A 20,655-nucleotide genomic window follows, 5' to 3' on the forward strand; every position below is an offset into this window, starting at 1 on the left:
AGTACATAACTATATTGTTGCCTACAAGACCAGAAACTGGATCAAAACCTGTAATACTCTCTCCGATACAGCCCATCCAACTAAGTACTGGAAACGATTTCACCAGCTCACCGGTCAAACCTCTCGTACTTCTTATCCACTCATCCTTAATGATACGCCCTTACACACTGACGAGGAAAAAGCCAATGCTTTTGCTGACCAACTTCAAGGTGTCTTCACGCCTCTTGGACCTGCCCTTACAGCTCGTCCTCATCCTACAGCTCGGCTGAATCTCAATACACCATCACTTCAACCTCATATCGAACATCCTCTGCCCGACGATTCACCTTTAACAGCTCCTATCACTGTCACAGAAATTACTTCAATTATAGCTCGTAAGCGTAACACTGCTCCAGGGTTAGATTCTATTACCTACCGTCATATCAAAGAAGGACCGTATATTCTCCATTATCTTCTGTCACTCATTTTCACGTTCATTCTCCGTACTGGTTTTATCCCTACCGATTGGAAAACATCAAAAACTTTAATGTTCCTGAAACCGAAAAAAACGGCTCCCTCTGTGTCTTCCTACCGCCCAATACAACTCACCCTTGTTTTCAGCAAGATACTGGAACGAATTCTTGTCTCACGCTTGCACATCCATCTCACCGCTCACAACCTTATTCCTCTTCATCAGGCTGGATTTCGTCCAAACTTCAGTATTAACGACCAACTTGTCCGACTGACCACGTACATTACAGCTCAGTTTAACCAATCTAAACCTTCCTGTCTTGTCCTTTTTGATTTAGAAAAGGCGTTCGATAAAGTATGGCACCTAGGTCTTCTATACAAACTATTTTCTTTCCGCCTTCCATTATGTTACGTTCGGTTCATCTACCATTTTCTCTCCTTTCGCCTGACCTATGTTTCCATCAATACTGCTCTCTCACACCCTGTGTTTATCCATTCTGGTGTTCCTCAAGGATCGGCTCTGTCCCCGCTTCTTTATCTACTGTATGTTGCTGACTTTCCTGCTCTTCCTACGAACGTCAGTCTATTTCAATATGCGGATGATACGGCTTTTCTGGCAACGGCAAATACTATTCAACACATCAATCGCATCCTTCAACCTGCCATTGATGCTTTCATTCAATGGTGCGAAACCTGGCGCCTCAAACTTAACGCTAATAAAACACAAGCCATTATCTTCCTACCACCAGGTAAACGCAGTCGGGTACATCGCAATCCATCCAATCTCAGTATTGAGATTGCAGGAACACCACTTTCTGTTAGTCCCACAGTCACATATCTAGGCATTATCTTCGACTCCCATCTGAAATGGTCTGCTCATCTCAAAAGTCTTGCTCTTAAAGCGACCAACCGTCTAAACCTACTGCGACGCCTAACTGGGACTACCTTGGGCCTGAAACCTAAGATACTTCTAAACACCTACAAGGCTTTTTTACGCCCTGTTTTGACGTATGGCTTTACAGCCTGGCTATCAGCTCTAGAATCATATTACCGCAGGCTGCAAATTCTTGAGTGCCATGCCCTACGCCTTGCCTTTCGAATTAAATTACCAAGCCCTACACGTGACTTATATGAGAGAACACCTTTTCCACAACTCCTTTATCACCTAGAAGACCTCCGACTCCGGTACGTTACGAAGCGATTCCAGACTCACCATCCATTGCTCTTTGATGCCATGCACCACGAAGCCACTCTTCGCAAACCTTCAACTATTCTCCGTCATTCTCCACTCTCTTTGCTGTTTACTCTGTACCAATACGTTCTCCCACCAAATAGTCCCGACTTTCAACTTCTTGAAGACTTCCTCATTGCAATCCCCCCACCATATATCATTCCATCTTATGTTGCACAGTGATTTCACCGCACTAACAGGGCTCCACTCGTCTCCATTACGTCCAGAGTAGCCCCTGGACAGAAGATAACATTCATTCGTCTCTCTAACACTCTGTGTTGTGTTGTGATGTCAAGTGCACCTCATTGTTCCATTTCTCCACACTGTTCTGCTCTCACGCTCTCCTGTTGAATTGCTCACACTTACTCATGTTTTCCTGTCCTTATGATTATGGTTAACGGCCATAATGTCCTTTCAATTGAATGAACTTGGATTTAATAAAGTTAATAAAATCTCTTTTGCCTCACGACAATTAACCTACACCTGCAGTTCCTATAAACTCCGCTTCCCAAATAAAGGGCGTAACCCTTTGGGTGGGTGCTAGCTACGGCTAGCAAAAAAAATTGAAAACTCATACTCTCGATCGATATTTCATTCGATCCAAACAGCTGTGACGTACCAGACGTCAGAACAGCTGCATTTTGATATCCTTCCTGTTCCTCATCCCGGGCTTTCTTCTGCGTCATTCCTCTGAGCGCTACTCTCCAGACTCATCAAGCCAAGGGTGTGTAGTGCTACGGGTTTGTCCAGAGAACTGTCTCAACCTTGGTGACTATCCGAACGGGTCACCTCACCTGCATCACATTTCATCTCTTTACGTCACATCTCATTGATTTGGGATTCGGCCCACCATCTACACTTCATGGCGGATCCTGCTTCAGGCGTAGGCTCTCAGATAGATGGTCATCATGGAGGATTACCACCAGTCTTTCTTGTCCCTCCCGTTTCTTCCACGAAGGTGGAAAAGCGGAAGGATGGTCATAGGCACCGCCGAGCTTCGGAGCGCTCCACAGCCTCCACTATCTCTAATGTCTCCAGCAGATCTAGATCACCACACCATCCAGAAAGCTATGCTGAGCGAGTCATGAACTCACCGCCAGCAAAGAAGCAACATTTGAGCCAAACAGATACTTCCGTTGCCATGGATACCGCTATCTCTCATCCATCGTCGTCACATCAATCTCATCCGCAATCAGGCATCTCATCCATTTCAGCTCCACAGATTCATTCATTTCTGCTCCAAAATTTCGATCCTAAGTACGATAACATTAAATACGTGGTTCTTCAACTGCGTAAGTACTTACCGAGCATCGCTCTTTCTCAAGTAGTGAAGTCCCGTAATGGAATAATCTTGAAATCGCCGGATCCCAACTTTGCTATCACCATCCGGAACAAAGCTTCCTTCGAGATCTTTGGGAAGACTGCCAAAATCGAAACACTGAGTTCCTCGAGACGTAAGCAGCCACCCCCTCCTAGGAAACCTCCTCTTCTCTCTGTTGTTATTAGGGGAGTCGACCCCTCATACACAGATGAGGAAGTTCACGAAGAATTGCACCTAGAAGGTTTCAACATAACAAAAGTTCTTCGTATTCGTAACGATCAGGGGCCCACATACATGATGCGCATCTTAACCCCATCACAGGAGACGATTGATTCATTGCTTACTCATGGCGCACTGATCTATAAAAAGAGGCACCGTGTAGAACCATCTCGCTCATCACCACCACTTTCTCTTCGTTGCGAAGAGTGCCAAGCTTACAATCAGCATACCACTGCTAATTGTCGCAACACAGTTGTTTGTGGTTACTGCACTGGTAGTCACCCAACCCGCACATGTTCCAATTTACAACTTCCGCCTCGCTGTGCTACATGCAATGAACAGCATCCAACTTACAGTTATAAGTGCAAAGGAAAGCCTCAACCGGAAACCTCTCGTCCTGAGCTAGTAGCTCCACTCCGGACTCACGACTCCTCCACAAACACTGACTTTCCTGTCGACTCCACTCCTGTCACCATCGATAAACTTCTTGCTTTCACTACATTAGCATTACAAAATATCCACCCCTTCATTCGTCCTCATATCCTCCAGCAAATCATTCACGCTGCTCGCATTATTTTTCATGTTTCATTCAACGCAACTTATTCTAATACAGATGCACATTTTCACACAACAAACCTCCCACCCACTTCTTAACTGCCATCACCTATTGTACTTAATTATGGCTCTTGTCGTCTCATTACTTAATATTCGATCCTTTTCTAAAAACAAATTACTATTCGAAACGCTACTGCTCGAAGAAAAAGCAAACGCCTTTCTCCTCAACGAAACCTTCCTTAAAAGATCGGACGTTATCCACCTCGCTCGCTATAACATCCATCGCCATGACAATCTTTTTCCCGCTCAGAGAGCCAATGGTTGGGCAGCCATAGGGCTCTACTACACCCTTCCCTCTCGGCGCCATACTTGCCCGTTAAAAAAATCTTCCAGAGCATGTTATCATCACTATATTTCCCTCAAATTGCCATCACTCTCGTCACCATTTATATAAGACCAGGACATCCGATACCTCTTGCTTTCATCCAACATATTTCCAACACTTACAAGCACTATATTATCATGGCAGATATCAATCTCCATAGCCGTACCAATAATGAAAGCACCACTTTCACTCAATTTGTTACTTCCAATACCATAGGCATTCTTCATGATCTACCGGAACCATCTCGTCCTGTCTCTCAGACGACACCCGACATAGTCATCACTTCTAGTACCCCTTCCTCCTACTGTACCGTTGGTGTGCTTGCACTTTTTGGCAGCGATCACGCACCTATTCAACTGACTTATCGCCATACTCAGGCCTCTCACTCTACCAATACACCACATCTTCGGCCAACTCTACGCTACGACAAAGCCAATTGGGACAAGTACCGTGACCATATCTCTGAATCATTACATCATCTGCAACCTCCAGCGACAGAAGACTAGTTATATGACAGCATTCATACCATTAACTCTACTATCATTCATGCATCTGAACTTTACATTCCATTCACTTTCTCCACACCGTATAAACCTAGTTTTCCTCCATAATATTTACCTATGATTCGCCCTTCCCATCAATTGAACCGAGAATACCTCCTTACTAGAAATCCTGATACTCTTCATCATCACACACAGCTACAGCGTACCGTTCGAAACTATATCAAGGCTTATAAACTGAGACAATGGATCAGAACGTGTAGTATTCTTAATGAAACCAGCCATCCCACGAAATTCTGGAAAAGGTTTAATGCCCTGTGTGGCAAATATACCAAGCCGGTTACCTACTTCTTCACAATAACGCTCCGCTCCAAACTGGCAAAGAGAAAGCAAACGCTTTTGCTGATTACTTACAGGACACCTGCACCATCTACCACTTTCATCAATGCATACCCTGTTAACTGCATCAATCTTCCATCTCCTAACTTACAGTCTAACGTCCATCATACGTTACCAAATCATTCACTCACAGCATCCATCACTACCGATGAAATCATTACTGTTGTTGACCGTAAGCGAAATTCAGCCCCTGGCTTTGACAACATTACATATAGACATATCAAAGAAGGTCCTCCATTATTATTGAATCTGCTCGCCATCATCTACACACTCATTCTTCGCACAGGCTTATTTCCAACAGACTGGAAAACTTCAAAAACTCTGATGTTTCTAAAGCCTAATAAGACTTCAACCGACACATGCTCCTACCGTCCGATCCAGTTAACATCTACTTTCAGTAAAATTCTAGAACGTATCACTGTTAAGCGGCTCCATCCGTAACTCGAAATTAAAAGTATACTTCACATTCACCAAGCAGGCTACCGACCTTCCTACTCCATCAACGATCAACTCCTTCGCCTCACCAATCTAATCACAACTCACTACAATTCTGTCAATCCCTCTTGTCTTCTACTATTTGACTTCGAGAAAGCCTTTGACAAGGTATGACACCTTGCACTTCTGTACAAGCTTATTCACCTTAAATTTCCCACTGCTTACGTTCGATTTATTTATCACTTTCTGGTCTGTCCCTTTATTACGTCTCCATCAACAATCAGCTCTCTCATCCTATATTTCTTCTGTCTGGAGTACCTCAGGGTTCTGCTTTATCACCTCTATTGTACATCATTTTTGTGGCCGATTTTCCTTCGCTTCCTCCTGACATTTATTTATTTCAATATGCGGACGATACTGCCTTTCTAGCCTTGGGTAACACTATTCGGCAAATTAATCAACATCTGCAAGAGGCCATTAATCGCTTCACTCGTTGGTGCACCACGTGGAACCTCTCTATTAATGCAGCGAAAACTCAAGCTATCACTTTCATTCCACCTCGCAAACGTTCTAAGGTCCATCGAAACCCGTCGTTACTCTCACTTCGGGTTCACGATACTCCCATCATTCCAACCAGAACAGTCACCTACCTAGGCATAATTTATGACACTCATCTAACCTGGAAAGCTCACTTACAACACATCGCTGCCAAAGCCTACCAACGCCTAAATCTCCTGAAGCGCCTCACTGGTACGACCTGGGGACTCCAACCGACCATAGTCCTTAATACATACAAAGCATTCATGCGTCCAGTTCTCAGCTACGGCTTCCCCGCCTGGATTTCTGCACCAGCTTCCTTTTACGAAAAGCTGCGAATTCTCGAACGGCACGCATTCCGCATAGCCCACCGTATCCAGCTACCCAGCCCCACCAGAGAACTTTATGAACTCATCAAATTCCCCAGCATCACATATCATCTTGAGTCTCTCCGACAGAAATTCATCTCAGCTCGTTACAGCTCTCAGCATCCATTACTCATGGCCAGTATGCATTTTCATGAACTTCATCCTGTCCGTCCTCGGTATGTTTACTCTCCGCTTTGTCTCCTTTTCACACTTTACTGCTACACTCTGCCTCCCGATCATCCAGACCGAGTCCTGTTACACGATTATCAACTTCATGACCATCTACCTCACATTTTCCCTCCATTTACTGCACAGTAATACCTCTTGTGACTAACAGGGCTCCCATCGTCATCATCAGCCTAGAGATGCCCCTAGGCAGAAGATAACACTCATTCGTCTTCCTAACAAAACCCTGTGTTGTCCCGTGCATCGCACTTCATCCCATTCTTCGCCCTCATTATTGATTAATACTTTACATGTTAATTATTTTGTATGTGTTCATATCGAATAATCATTTACTGCATCCCATTATGTTGCGCTTACGTTAATAGTTATTTTTATTGTATGTATTTTGTGATAATTGTTATTATATATTTCTATGTGTGACACCAATTAATCTAAATTGCAAGTTCAGGCTAATAAACGTAGAATACCTTTCCCACAGTTATGATTATGGTCGCAAAGATCATAATGTCCTGTTTTCAGATAATAAGAATAATAAAGGAATTCTTAAAAATATCACTTAGCCCAACCATTGTTCCTATGCACCTAAACTATCCTATCACATCCTATACCTAAAAGAGGGTGTAGCCCTCTAAAAGGATGCTAGCCTCCGGCTAGCCAACAAAAAAATTGACAACAACACATACTTTCCCAGAGCTGTGCTCTGAAGCGTCCCGTATTGTATGGTGACGATTTTTGGAAATACCTTCCTTCTCCTCATCCTGGGCTTCACCTTCTGTCTCTTTCTCACGAACCGTCTGTCAGACTTATCTAGCCAAGGGCAGCCGGATCCACAGATCGAGCCAGGAGAGTTGCTCCACCTGGACAACTATCCAAACGGGTTGTCCCACCTTTGCTCATCTCATTTACATCACGCACCATTACTTCATTATTTCGGCACACGGCTTTCCATTATGGCTGATCCTCCTGGTGCCACTGGATCCTCGGTGGATGGACGCCATCATGGCCTTCCTCCTGTGTTTGCCGTTCCAACTGCTTCGGCTGCGAAAGTGACCAAGCGGAAGGATTTGAGCAACAGACAGCGAACGGAATCAGGCAGTTCTACTACCTCTACAGCTTCCAATGTCTTCACGAGATCCAGATCACCACATAGTCAACAATTATATGCGGATTCTGTTAAACAGCCTCGCCATCAGGCAGAGAAACAACATCGAGATAATCTTCCGAATACTTCTGACATGGAAGCCCAGCCGACAGACACCAATCATTCATCTCATCTACCATCTTCCTCACCAACTCATCCGATACTTTACTCATTTCTGCTGCAAAACTTTGATACTAAGTACTCCAACGAGAAATTCGTGACCATTCAACTTCGTAAGTACTTACCGAGTGCTCCTTTGTCGCAAGTCGTCAAATCACGTAATGGCATTATATTAAAACCATCAGATCCTAATTTCGCCATACTCATTCGAAATAAAGCCTCCTTTGAAATCTTTGGTAAGCAGGCTACGATTACATCCCTCAACTCCACCAAACGTAAACAAGCGCCTCCACCAAAGCGATCTCCACTTCTTTCAGTTGTCATTCGTGGAGTCGACCCCTCTTACACCGATGAGGAGGTTCAAGAAGAGCTTCAGTATGAAGGGCATACTATCCAAAAGGCTGTTCGAATCAGAAGCAATGCTGGTGCCACCTATATGGTGCGTATTCTTACATCCTCCCAGGACACAATTGACAATTTGCTCACCCATGGAGCATATATTTATAAACGGAAACATCGTGTTGAGCCCTCCAGGTCTTCTACACCTTTGCCGCTACGATGTGAAAAATGTCAGCAATATAATTCACATCACACATCAGCCTGTCCAAATCCGACCGTTTGCGGCTTTTGCTCTGGACCACATCAGCCTCGAGTTTGTCCTAATATGGCACAGCCTCCGAAATGTCCAACTTGCACTGATCAACATCCAGCTTATAGCTATAAGTGCAAAGGCAAACCTCCCGCTCAGGAGTCCCGTCCTGAACTCGTTGTTCCTCTGAAAACTGTCGAGTCATCTACTTCCACTGACAACTCAGTTAATGATCCCGTCACGGTTAGCAAACTTCTTGAATTTCTAGCCCTAACTCTACAAAATATTCATCCTTTTCAACGTCAGCATGTCCTTCAACAAATCATAGCTGCTGCGAAATCTACGTTTCATGTCTCATTATACGCCACTTATTCAAATAACTACGTTCACTTCCACACAACTCGACTCGAAACTTCTGTATAATAGTATTCATCATGGATATCGTTATTCTGTTTCTCAACATTCGCTCTCTTCTTAAGCCAAAAGTGGTATTCGAAACACTCTTGCTAGAAGAAAACGTCACAGCTTTCCTCCTTAACGAAACTTTCCTTAAACCCACTTCATCTTGTTCTATTTCTCGGTACACTTTACTCCGCCACGACAGTCATATACCAGCCCTCAGAGCCAATGGTGGAGCTGCAATAGGTTTTCGACACACACTCCCATTTCGATCACACAAATGTCCTATCTTGCATCTCACAGAATATGTCATCACCACATTATATTTTCGTAATATCGCTCTCACTCTTGCTACCATCTATGTGCGCCCCGGCCTCCCTATACCTCATGACTTCTTCTCACACATTTCAAATACTTATAAGCACTTCATTATTCTGGCCGATGTCAATTTTCGTAGTCGTTCACACGCCGACCAAACTTCCTTTACTGACTTTATCACAGTCCATACTACAGGCACTATTCTCAATCTTCCTCGCTGTACTCGCCCTATCAGCAATACTACTCCCGATATAGCAATCGTTTCAAATACCATTATTAATCGTTGCACTATAGATGTTCTGGACTTAATCGGCAGTGATCATGCACCCATCAAGCTCATATATCATTCTGGTCTTGGTCCTGCACAATCCTTACCTTCATCACGCCAATCATTCCGTTATGACAAAGCCGACTGGCCTCAATATCGCTCCTATCTTGAAAATACCTTGGTCGATTCCGAACCCCCTACCTCACCCGACGAACTTACACACCAAGTTGCTCTCATAACCACTTCCATTCAACAGGCTTCTGCACTTTATATCCCAAAATCTGAATCAATCCCATATCGCCCAAAACTACCACCACAATATCTAGCCTTAGTACGTCGATCACGTCAGTCTTACCGCGAATTTCTTCGCACCAGAAATAAAGAAGCTCTAAGACTTCATCACCAACTTCAACGCACGGTCCACAACTATGTTTCTGCTTACAAATTGCGCCAGTGGGTTAAAACTTGTAATCACCTATCCGATACAACTCATCCTACTCGCTACTGGAAACGGTTCAATGCCCTCTGTGGCAAACACTCGAAGACTCCATATCCGATTCTTTTAAACGATACGCCATTGCATTCCGACACCGAAAAAGCCAATGCCTTTGCGGACTATCTCCAAACCATTTTCACACCGTCAGAACCAGATATCATAGGCAACAATCATCCAGTAGATCAAGTTGATCTTAACTGTCCTTCACTTCAACCTCATGTCTCTCATACACTTCCCAATCATGTTCTTACCGCTCCCATCACAGTATCAGAAATCACCTCTGTCATCCAGCACAAACGCAATACCTCACCAGGCTTCGACTCCATCACTTATCGGCATATTAAAGAAAGCCCCGCTATACTACTCACTCTTCTGGCTTTCATTTATACGTTCATATTACGCACAGGTTTTTTCCCTACAGACTGGAAAGTATCCAAGACCCTCATGTTTCCCAAACCAGCTAAACCACCGTCTGAGGTCTCTTCTTACCGACCTATTCAGTTAACATCTACTTTCAGCAAAATATTCGAGGGCATTCTTGTAAAACGCCTACACCCATATTTCCTAGACCGTCAACTACTACCGATTCATCAAGCTGGTTTCCGTCCCTCTTTCTCTATTAACGATCAGTTACTTCGTCTCACAACCCTCATAACAAATCATTACAACTCTATTCAACCATCTTGTCTTGTCCTTTTCGATCTTGAAAAAGCTTTCGACAAGGTTTGGCATATAGCGTTAATTTATAAACTCATTAAATTTCAACTTCCGATGGCATACATTCGCATCATTTATCATTTTCTCGTCTGCCACATCTCTTACATTGCCATTAACGAACAGCTATCTCATCCACTTTTCCTCATGTGCGGTGTTCCTCAAGGTTCTGCTCTTTCCCCATTATTTTACATCCTGTTTGTTGCCGACCTTCCACATCTTCCTACCGATGTCCACCTGTTTCAATATGCAGATGATACAGCCTTTCTTGCTCTTGGCAAAACTATTCAGGATATCAACTTTTCACTCCAAATAGCCATCGATCGTTTCACCCACTGGTGTTCTAAATGGAAACTCAAGATTAACGCCACAAAAACTCAAGCTATTGTATTCATACCACCCCGTAAACGGACTAAAGTTCACCGGAATCCATCTCTTCTGTCACTTCATGTACATAATACGCCCATCATTCCCACACGAACCGTTAAGTACTTAGGTATCATTTTCGACCATCATCTAACTTGGAAGCCTCATCTTACTCATGTTAAAACTAAAGCCTATAACCGCTTAAATCTCCTCAAGCGACTTACCGGCACAACTTGGGGACTCAAAGCACCCGTTGTTCTCAACACATACAAAGCTTTCCTTCGACCCATTCTCACATATGGTTTTCCGGCATGGATCTTCGCTTCTTCCTCATACTATCAGAAACTGGCTATTTTAGAAAGACATGCATTCCGCATTGCCTTCCGCATTTCTCTCCCCAGCCCAACCCGTGATTTATATTCCTTAATATCATTTCCTATACTCAGCTACCATCTGGAAAGTCTCATCTTAAAATTCATCACTCAACGCTACACTCATCACCATCCTCTTCTGTTTGAAACTATGCACCATCTTGCACTTCACTCATCACCTGCACGCTATCATAATACTCCACTTCATCTTCTCTTTACACTATATTGTTATACAGTACCTCCCGACCATCTCGATCTCCAAATCCTCGAAGACTATCGTTTGCATCTCCATCTTCCCAATCTTTTTCCATCCTATGCACAGTGATTCCATTTCACTAACAGGGTTCACCACGTCTCCATTAGCCTAGAGCTACCCCTAGGCAGAAGATAACCTCATTCGTCTTTCTAACAAACTTGTGTTGTGGCGCCAAGTGCACTTCACCTCATCACTCATTTTCATCAAGCTTTATATTTCTCTTTCTTTGCTTTTCTCTCTTGTATTAAATTTCTCACACTCGTTATATTCTGTTTTCTCCTCTAACTGATTATGAATATGTTTTCTATCTTGTCAATGTGTATGTGATTGTGATTATATATGAATGTGTTTCTCCACGTATTTCTGTATTATTAACCCTGTTGTATTTATGCTCATGTCTATACCTTGTTTATGTTCCAGGATAACCGCCAATATGTTTATGATCGTAAAGATCATAAAGACCTTTCCACCAGAATGATGAAGATGATAATAAAGTTTAATAAATTAATAACACAGCCCATAGCCCAACAACCAATCCTTCACTACCATAATGATCCTCTCAAATCCCTTCCCTAAAAGAGGGTGTAGCCCTCTTAGAGGTTGCTAGCCCATGGCTAGCGTCAAAAAAATTGAAAACAACATCTTTCAGGTCGAAGGAATATCGACATCATCAGCTGTGACGTACCAAACGTCAGCACGGCTGTTTTTTGTACTCCTGTCCTCGATCCTGGGTCTTGCTCGTCAGATATTCGCTGAGCAACAGCTATCAGACTTATCTCAGCCAAGGGTAGCTTGTTGCGACACGATTAGACTGGGGCATTTCTTCACCTAGACCACTATCCGAATGGGTGGTCTTCAACCTACAACCTGATACCCATATTCGTTGTATCATCTTTGTGTTTTCACTAGCATTCGCTATGTCTTCCACAGGACGAACCTCTGTTGATGCAGACAATTCTGTTGTATCCACTAAGGTGGATAAACGAAAAGAACGTCGTTCTAAACCAAATCCTGAACGTTCACGATCGCTTCATTCTAAAGAGGACCCCCAGTCTCTTTCACCACGAGCTAAACGTCACCACACACTTAGTGAATCATCTTCATCAACCACTTCTGGTCACTTCAACATGGATACAGACTTTCCATCACTACCTAGATCGCAAAATCGACCTCCAGTCACTAATCTACAGGCTCCAGCAACTACTTCATTCTTACTCACAAATTACGACCCAAAATATCAAGATCTTAAGCAGCTCTACTTTCGCCTTACCAAGTACGTTCCTCGCTCACAGATCACCCAAATCGTCTCGACCCGTCAGGGTATCATCATTAAGTCTCCTGATTCCAATCTGGCTTCGTCACTTCTTAACACCCACTCATATGAGGTCTTTGGCAGAAACGCAAATCTTTCTAAGCTGGCTCCCTCTCGCACCAAATAACCACCACCACCTCGACGTTCACCAGCACTCTCTGTCGTTATTAGAGGAGTTCCCCCTGACTACACGGATGACGAGATTGCAGAGGAACTCAAACTCGACGGGCACTCTATTCTTAAATGCATCCGCATCAAAAACGCTTCTGGTAACACCTACATGGTCCGTGTGCTTACTAACTCCTCAACAACTATCGACAATCTTCTCTCGCACGGAGCCTATATTTACCGCAAAAGACACAGGGTTGAACCATCTAAATCTCCGGCACCACTCCCTGTCAGATGCGAAACCTGTCAAACGTACAACTCGCACCATACTTCTCAATGCCCGAACACACCTAAGTGCGGTTTCTGCTCCGGACCTCATACTACCAAAACCTGCACGAATCTTCAGCAACCTCCGCTCTGTAGTACCTGTGGTTCTCATGAACATCCCACATATAGCTACAAATGCAAAGCCAGACCCACAGCCGAACCTTTCAAGCCAGAACTCGTTGTCCCTTTGCGTCCTCACGGGACTCAGGATACTACTGTTCCTCCGCCATCATCTGTATACCAACCGATCACTATTAATCAATTCCTGTCTTTCATTACTGTTACTCTTCAGAATATCCACCCTTTCCTTCGACATCACATCTTACAACAGGTTCAACAAACAGCTAAAGCCATCCTTAACGTCGACTTCCAAGCAACCTATTCTGGTCCAAGTGTATATTTTCATTCTGATGTGCTCCAGACAGCAGTGTAACCATTTTACGTATCCCCACCAGAAATTCAAATTTTTCATTGCCTTTATCATGGAATTGAACTTTCTATTTTTGAATATTCGTTCCTTGTGCCAACAACAACCTCTCTTTGAACAACTGCTCAGAGAAGAACATGTTAGTACGTTTCTCCTCAACGAAACTTATCTGACTCCACGTCTCTATCCCCGCATCTCTGGCTATCAGATAGTTCGCCATGATAATGCAAATGGTGGGGTTGCCATTGGCTTTCCTCCCAGCATTCCTTTCCGACAACATATTTCTGCTGTTCCCAATCTCCCTGAGCATCTCATTCTCACTCTCTATTTTAGAAATATATCTGTCACTGTCGCTACTCTCTATGTTCGCCCTGGCCATCCCATTCCGCACGACTTTTTTCACTTCATCTCTGGAAATTTCCGCTCTTTCATCATTATGGCCGATATCAACTTTCATAGCCGCTCAGCCCAACAACAGCAGGATTTTCGAACTTATATTACCACTCATACTACTGGGTTTATTTATACTCTTCCGAAACCAACTCGCCCTGTCAGTAATACCACACCTGACGTGGTGATCACATCATCCAATCTCTCTCACCGTTGCACGATCTCAGTCTTAGATCCGCTTGGAATCGATCATGTTCCCATTAAACTGTCTCTGCTCCTGCAACGCTCTCCTGTCAATTACCAATCTCTTCCCGTTCGCACCACCCCTCGTTTCGACAAGGCCGATTGGGTTAGCTACCGCTCCCACATTGATATAGCTCTTGAACCTGTTCTGCCCCCGACAACCGAAACTGAACTTTATACAACTCTTGACACTATCGCCGATACCATTCATCTTGCATCTACGAAATACATACCTCAGTCTACCATTCATCCACACAAACCGCCCCTCCCGCCTCAATACCTTCCTTTAATCAGGCGTTCTAGACAACTCTATCGTGATTTCACCCGTACCGGCAATCCCGAATCCCTTAGGCTCCATCGTCAATACCAACGTACTGTCAATAATTACCTAGTAGCTTACAAACGCCGAAATTGGATCAAAACTTGCAATTCTCTCTCTGATAACTCCCACCCCACCAAATTCTGGAAGCGTTTTCATCAACTTACCGGCAAATCCACACGTACTTCCTATCCACTTCTAGATGATGCACTACCTCTTCCCGACGATACTGCTAAAGCCAACGCTTTTGCCACCTACCTCCAGGATATATTCACTCCTTCTGCACCAGATCCAGTAATTCGCCGACATCCCACTGACACTTTAGATCTTTCTTCACCCGACCTTCAACCTCACCACGATCATCCATTACCTCTCCACAATCCACTTACAGCTCCTATCACCGTTTCTGATATCCAGCAGACCATCTCCCGAAAGAAGAACACTGCTCCTGGCATAGACAAAATCACCTACCGCCACATCAAGGAAGGTCCTTATGTCCTGCTTTACCTTCTCTCTACCATTTTTACTTTCATTCTTCGCACTGGCTTCTATCCTCTACCTTGGAAAACTTCTACTACCTTAATGTTTCTCAAACCTGGCAAACCCCCACAATCTGTCTCTTCATACCGCCCTATCCAACTCACCCTTGTGTTTAGCAAGATTCTCGAACGTATCCTCGTCACTCGCCTTCACACCCATCTTTCTGCATATAATTTACTCCCTCTTCATCAAGCAGGTTTTCGTCCTTCCTTTAGCATCTCCGATCAACTCCTCCGCCTTACTACTTTCATCACTAATCAGTTTAACACATCCAAACCTTCCTGCCTCATCTTATTTGACCTCGAGAAAGCTTTTGATAAAGTCTGGCATCTTGGCCTCCTCTATAAACTTTTCTCCTTTCACCTGCCCTACTGTTATATTCGCCTCATCTATCAATTTCTCTCCTGCAGACTTAGCTATATATCAATTAATAATCACCTTTCCTATCCTATCTTCCTTCATTCCGGAGTCCCCCAAGGATCAGCCCTATCCCCCCTGCTCTACCTTCTATATGACGCAGACTTTCCCACACTTCCGCCGAACGTTACCCTCTTTCAATATGCAGACGACACTGCCTTTTTAGCCACAGGGAATACGATTCAACGCATTAATTCTTCTCTCCAACCTGCCATAGATTCATTTCTTTCTTGGTGTCAGAAGTGGCGTCTTACCATCAATGCCGCTAAAACGCAAGCGATTATCTTCTTACCACCTGGAAAGCGCTCCCGTGTTCATCGCAATCCTACCAATCTCCATCTCCGTATATCCCATACTCCTGTCACTATCAGCAAAACAGTCACGTATTTAGGCATTACTTTCGACCAACATCTTAAATGGACTCCATACCTCAAGTACATCTGTACCAAGGCTTACTCACGCCTTAACCTTCTTCGCCGCCTTACAGGCACTACTTGGGGTCTTTCTGCTGTCACTCTTCTTAATACGTATAAATCCTTCCACCGACCAGTCCTTACATACGGCTTTACAGCTTGGATCGATGCTCCCTCTTCTTTCTATAAACGCCTCCAAATTCTAGAACGCCACGCACTCCGACTTGCCTTTCGTATCCGTCTTCCCAGCCCTACTCGAGATCTGTATGACCGTACTCCGTTTCCACATATTCTATACCACCTTGAAACACTCCGCCTACGCTATATTTCTCAACGCTTCCAGAACCACCACCCATTGACACCATGCACGCCGACGCCACTTTTCCGAAACAAGAACTCCTTCGCCATACACCGTTGTCTCTGCTTTTCTCACTGTATCATTACTCATTGCCACCTGACAGCATTGATCTTCCTCTCGTTGCCGATTTCATCACTCATCTCGATTCACCTTACATTTTCCCATCTACTGCACAGTAGTCCTACTGTCTCACCAGGCCTCCCACTGTCTTCATCACGATCCAGAGTAGCCCTGGATCAGAAGATAATCAGCATTTGTCGAACTAACCAAATACCTTATGTTGTGACGTCATCTGCACTTCATCCTCATCTCATAATCCCTTCATAGTATGATCATGGTTAAAGGCCATGATGTCCTGCAGCTCCTCCAGTCAATACCAGAGCTGAAAATTGATGCTTCCCTCCTCATTATGTTATGATTTTGGAATAAAATAAAGATATACTAAATAAATTAAACCTCACTTGTCCCATCTATCTTTCTCCTCTCCCGAGATTTCCTTTATTCCTCATCCCCTAATAAAGGGCATGACCCTTTGGGCGGGGCTAGTCGTGCGCGGCTAGCAATAAAAAGAATTGAAAACAAAACTATTCGACAACATCTTGTTTCTTAACATCATTATGGACATTACTTTTCTCTTTCTGAACATTCGTTCCTTACCTCAACATAAACTCTTATTTGAACAGCTCCTTTTTGAAAAACATATTGCATGTTTTGTTTTGAACGAGACACATCTTAAGGTCCGCACCCACGTACACCTACCAAATTATACTATGCTTCGGCACGATAACTCGATACCAGCGAGGAGGGCAAGTGGCGGTGTCGCCATAGGATTTTCACCATCTCTCCCTTTTCGTCGCACTACTCTTCCCATACATCCACTGCCCGAGCATCTAGTTACTACTTTATATTTCAAACAGCTTAACATCACTGTTGCGACCATCTACATCCGTCCTGGACATCCTCTTCCATATTCGTTTATTCAGTACATTTCAGATACCTATCGTACTTACATCATTCTAGCGGATCTGAATTTCCACAGTCGTACGCCTCGACAGCAACAGAATTTCCGTAACTACCTTATAACGCATACTTCCGGTCACTTTCATCCGTTACCTAAGCCTACAAGACCTTGTAGTAATACAACACCAGATATTGTTATCACTTCTCTCAACCTACAGACTCGGTGCAAGCTAGATGTCCTGGATCCTCTCGGCAGTGATCATGTGCCAGTTCTTTTGACCATTACAACCCCAAGTTCTGATTCTCGCACTACTCCTTCACCACCATGCTCTTTTCCTATGTTCGACAAAGCCAACTGGAACGGTTACCGCACATTTCTCCAACATCACTTAGAAAATGTCCCGGAACCACAAACAGAAGATGACCTTTATGTCGCATTAGATACTATCACAGCTTCCATCCACACTGCCTCTGCCCAAAATATTCCGCTTCGCACCACTCATGCTTACAAACCAGCTCTTCCTCCTCAGTATCTTACACTTATCAAACGTTCCCGGGCACATTATCGAGACTTCACTCACACTGGTAACCTTGAGTCTCTCCGTCTCCACCGCCAGTATCAACGCACTGTTCACAACTACCTTGTTGCTTATAAACGTCGCCGTTGGATCACTACCTGCAATGATCTTTCCACCATCACCCATCCTACCAGATGCTGGAAACGATTCCACCAACTCACTGGACGATCCTCTCGTACACCGTACCCTCTCTTAGACGGAGACGACCCGCTCGCTGACGATAGAATAGAAACAGGTGAACTGAGAGTCACGTGCCGAAGGCAACGCATGATATGGCACGCGGAGAAAGACTCAGAAAAGGCAGTTAACAGCTGACATGTGCGGTGAAGTAGTAGACAACGGCCTTGAAAAGCCACGTCTTTAATACCTAACCCTCCTACTTGCTTGGTCGTACACACAGTTCGACGATGTACTCGCAGTGTTGATTGATATCACAAAAAGGCAAACAGATGTTTGTTAAGTGTGTTGGCGTCTGAGACAGAAAGCGGAAAAATCTGCATTATATGGTACAATAGACTGAAGGCAAAAATATTTAAGAAGGTCGCTCGCTCATGTAATGTAAGATTGCGAGCTTTGTGTTTATAAAGCAAGTTAATGACCTTAGGAACAGCCACTCCATATGTTGCCTGAATAGATGCTTTGACATTGGTATGCCAAGTAATGCCGAGAATTTTATGAGTGTTAACAACAGGGAAGGGGGAGACAAAAGGACAAGAAGACTTATCGTTCAAAACAAGTAATTTGGTTTTCGTGGGATGTAATTCCGCACCAGACAGTTGACTAAATATCTGGAGATTAGTAAGGATAGTATCTAAATCGCGCTGGGAGCGAAAGAAAAAGCAAATATCATCTATGAAACTCTGAACTTTAATAGTAGCCGGAGGAACACACAATCCCGTCATTTCATTCCGGATCTTATTCAGAATCGGCATAACGGCAATGCTGTAAAGCATGGGGGACAAGGGACAGCCCTAAATTAGCCCCCGGTTAATTGGAAAGACCCGCGTTAAGGCTCCGTTCAATTTAATTTGGGCAGTACGCTTGGAGTATAACGTCTTAAGCATATTTAAATATACTGGCCCGAAATGAAGTCTCTCAAGAACTGTGAATAAGTACTGATGGCTTAGTTTATCGAAGGCCTGAGAAAAATCAGTACTCAAAAGCGCTGCATTGAATTTCGGACGACTTTCAAAATAAGCGATCGTGTCCCTAATATTCGATAAAGCCAGATATGTAGGATGTTGCTGATCGTGACCAAATTGTTCCGGTAACAGAATGGAACTTAAAGTAATCGAGCTGCGAGAACTTTTGCGAGAAGTTTATAATCACAACATGCGAGACTGATAGGTCTAAATTGGTTGATGCGTGTGCTCTTGGGCTGCTTAGGAATGATCACTATAATACTGTGCGTAAATGTTTTGCCGACTTGTAAATTAGAACGAAAGGCATTAAAAAGTTCAGTAAAAAAAGGAACGAAAAGATCTGGGAATGTCTGGTAAAATTCGTAAGGTAGGGAGTCAATGCTACTAGATTTATTCTTTTTTGCCTGGTGGAGGGCATGCTGAATTTCTGCTTCAGTAAAGGGAGTATCAAGCTCTGCTTGGAGTGCAACTGGGAGAGGGTTCAAGGTATCGAAGGTACTTGGCCACGGAGGCTATGTAGACAATATCGTTTGTAGAGGGATAAATTTTTGAGCTATTTTTAATTTCGCTAATCAGAGTGCTCCTTTAAACGCGTATATTCGACTATAACCGTTTGGGATCAGATAAAATCTACTCGCCATGTAATTTTATAACAAAATGACGAATGACTATTTACTTTATTTCATGGTTCTTCCATATTCACTTACAAATGAACGTCGATAGTTGACATCTAATAAAGTTGATGCTCTTGTTCCTTCTAGTACACAATCACTCAGAAAAAGAAGCAACAAGTGCATTAATTGTGGGAGATGAATTTAGAACATCTAAATGGAGCATGCTTAGCAAATCTTTTGTTCATAGTCTATCTGAAACAGTATGTACCTAAAGGACGTACCTAGAACACGATTTTTTTCAAAATTGGTTCTATTTCTGAGCAGAATAGTATTTCATTGTTCTCCGGAAATCGAATTTTTCGGACAGAAATAGTTTTATGTGTATTCCAAAAGTTTTCACTGAAACCAATTTCGGTGAAAACCGAACCGATTCTGAAGAAAGCCGAAACCGGGTGGAAAAACAAACCGGTTTTGGAGAAAACTTAAATGTCGCTTTTTCGGATTTCGGTTTTTCTATAAACCGGTTTTCGGTTTTTATAAAAAACCAGTTTTACCCATCCTTAAAAGTAACTCTCTTAATATGAGCGGGGTGAGCCAGCGTATCTTGATTGGCAGGAGTAGTGGATAATTTAATTTGACCTTGACCTTGGGTGACTGTTACTAGGCGGTTATTGCTAGACGTATGTAGGCATAGATGTGTTGCTAAGTGTTAGGACCCCCGTGCGTAAATTTTTCCCCTGGGAACTTTCCGTGGGCGTTGTGTTGCTAATATGAATATCGTAGTTCATTTTTTTTTTGAAAAGGCGGGATGCGAATTCGTATATACAAGTGCCCGGCCTTGGGTGTTTCGTGAAAGTTATTGGAACAGCGGCAGCAGCATCAA

This window comes from Thermobia domestica, chromosome 6 (genome assembly GCF_964235325.1).
Source record: "Thermobia domestica chromosome 6, izTheDome1.hap1.1, whole genome shotgun sequence".
NCBI lineage: Eukaryota > Metazoa > Arthropoda > Insecta > Zygentoma > Lepismatidae > Thermobia > Thermobia domestica.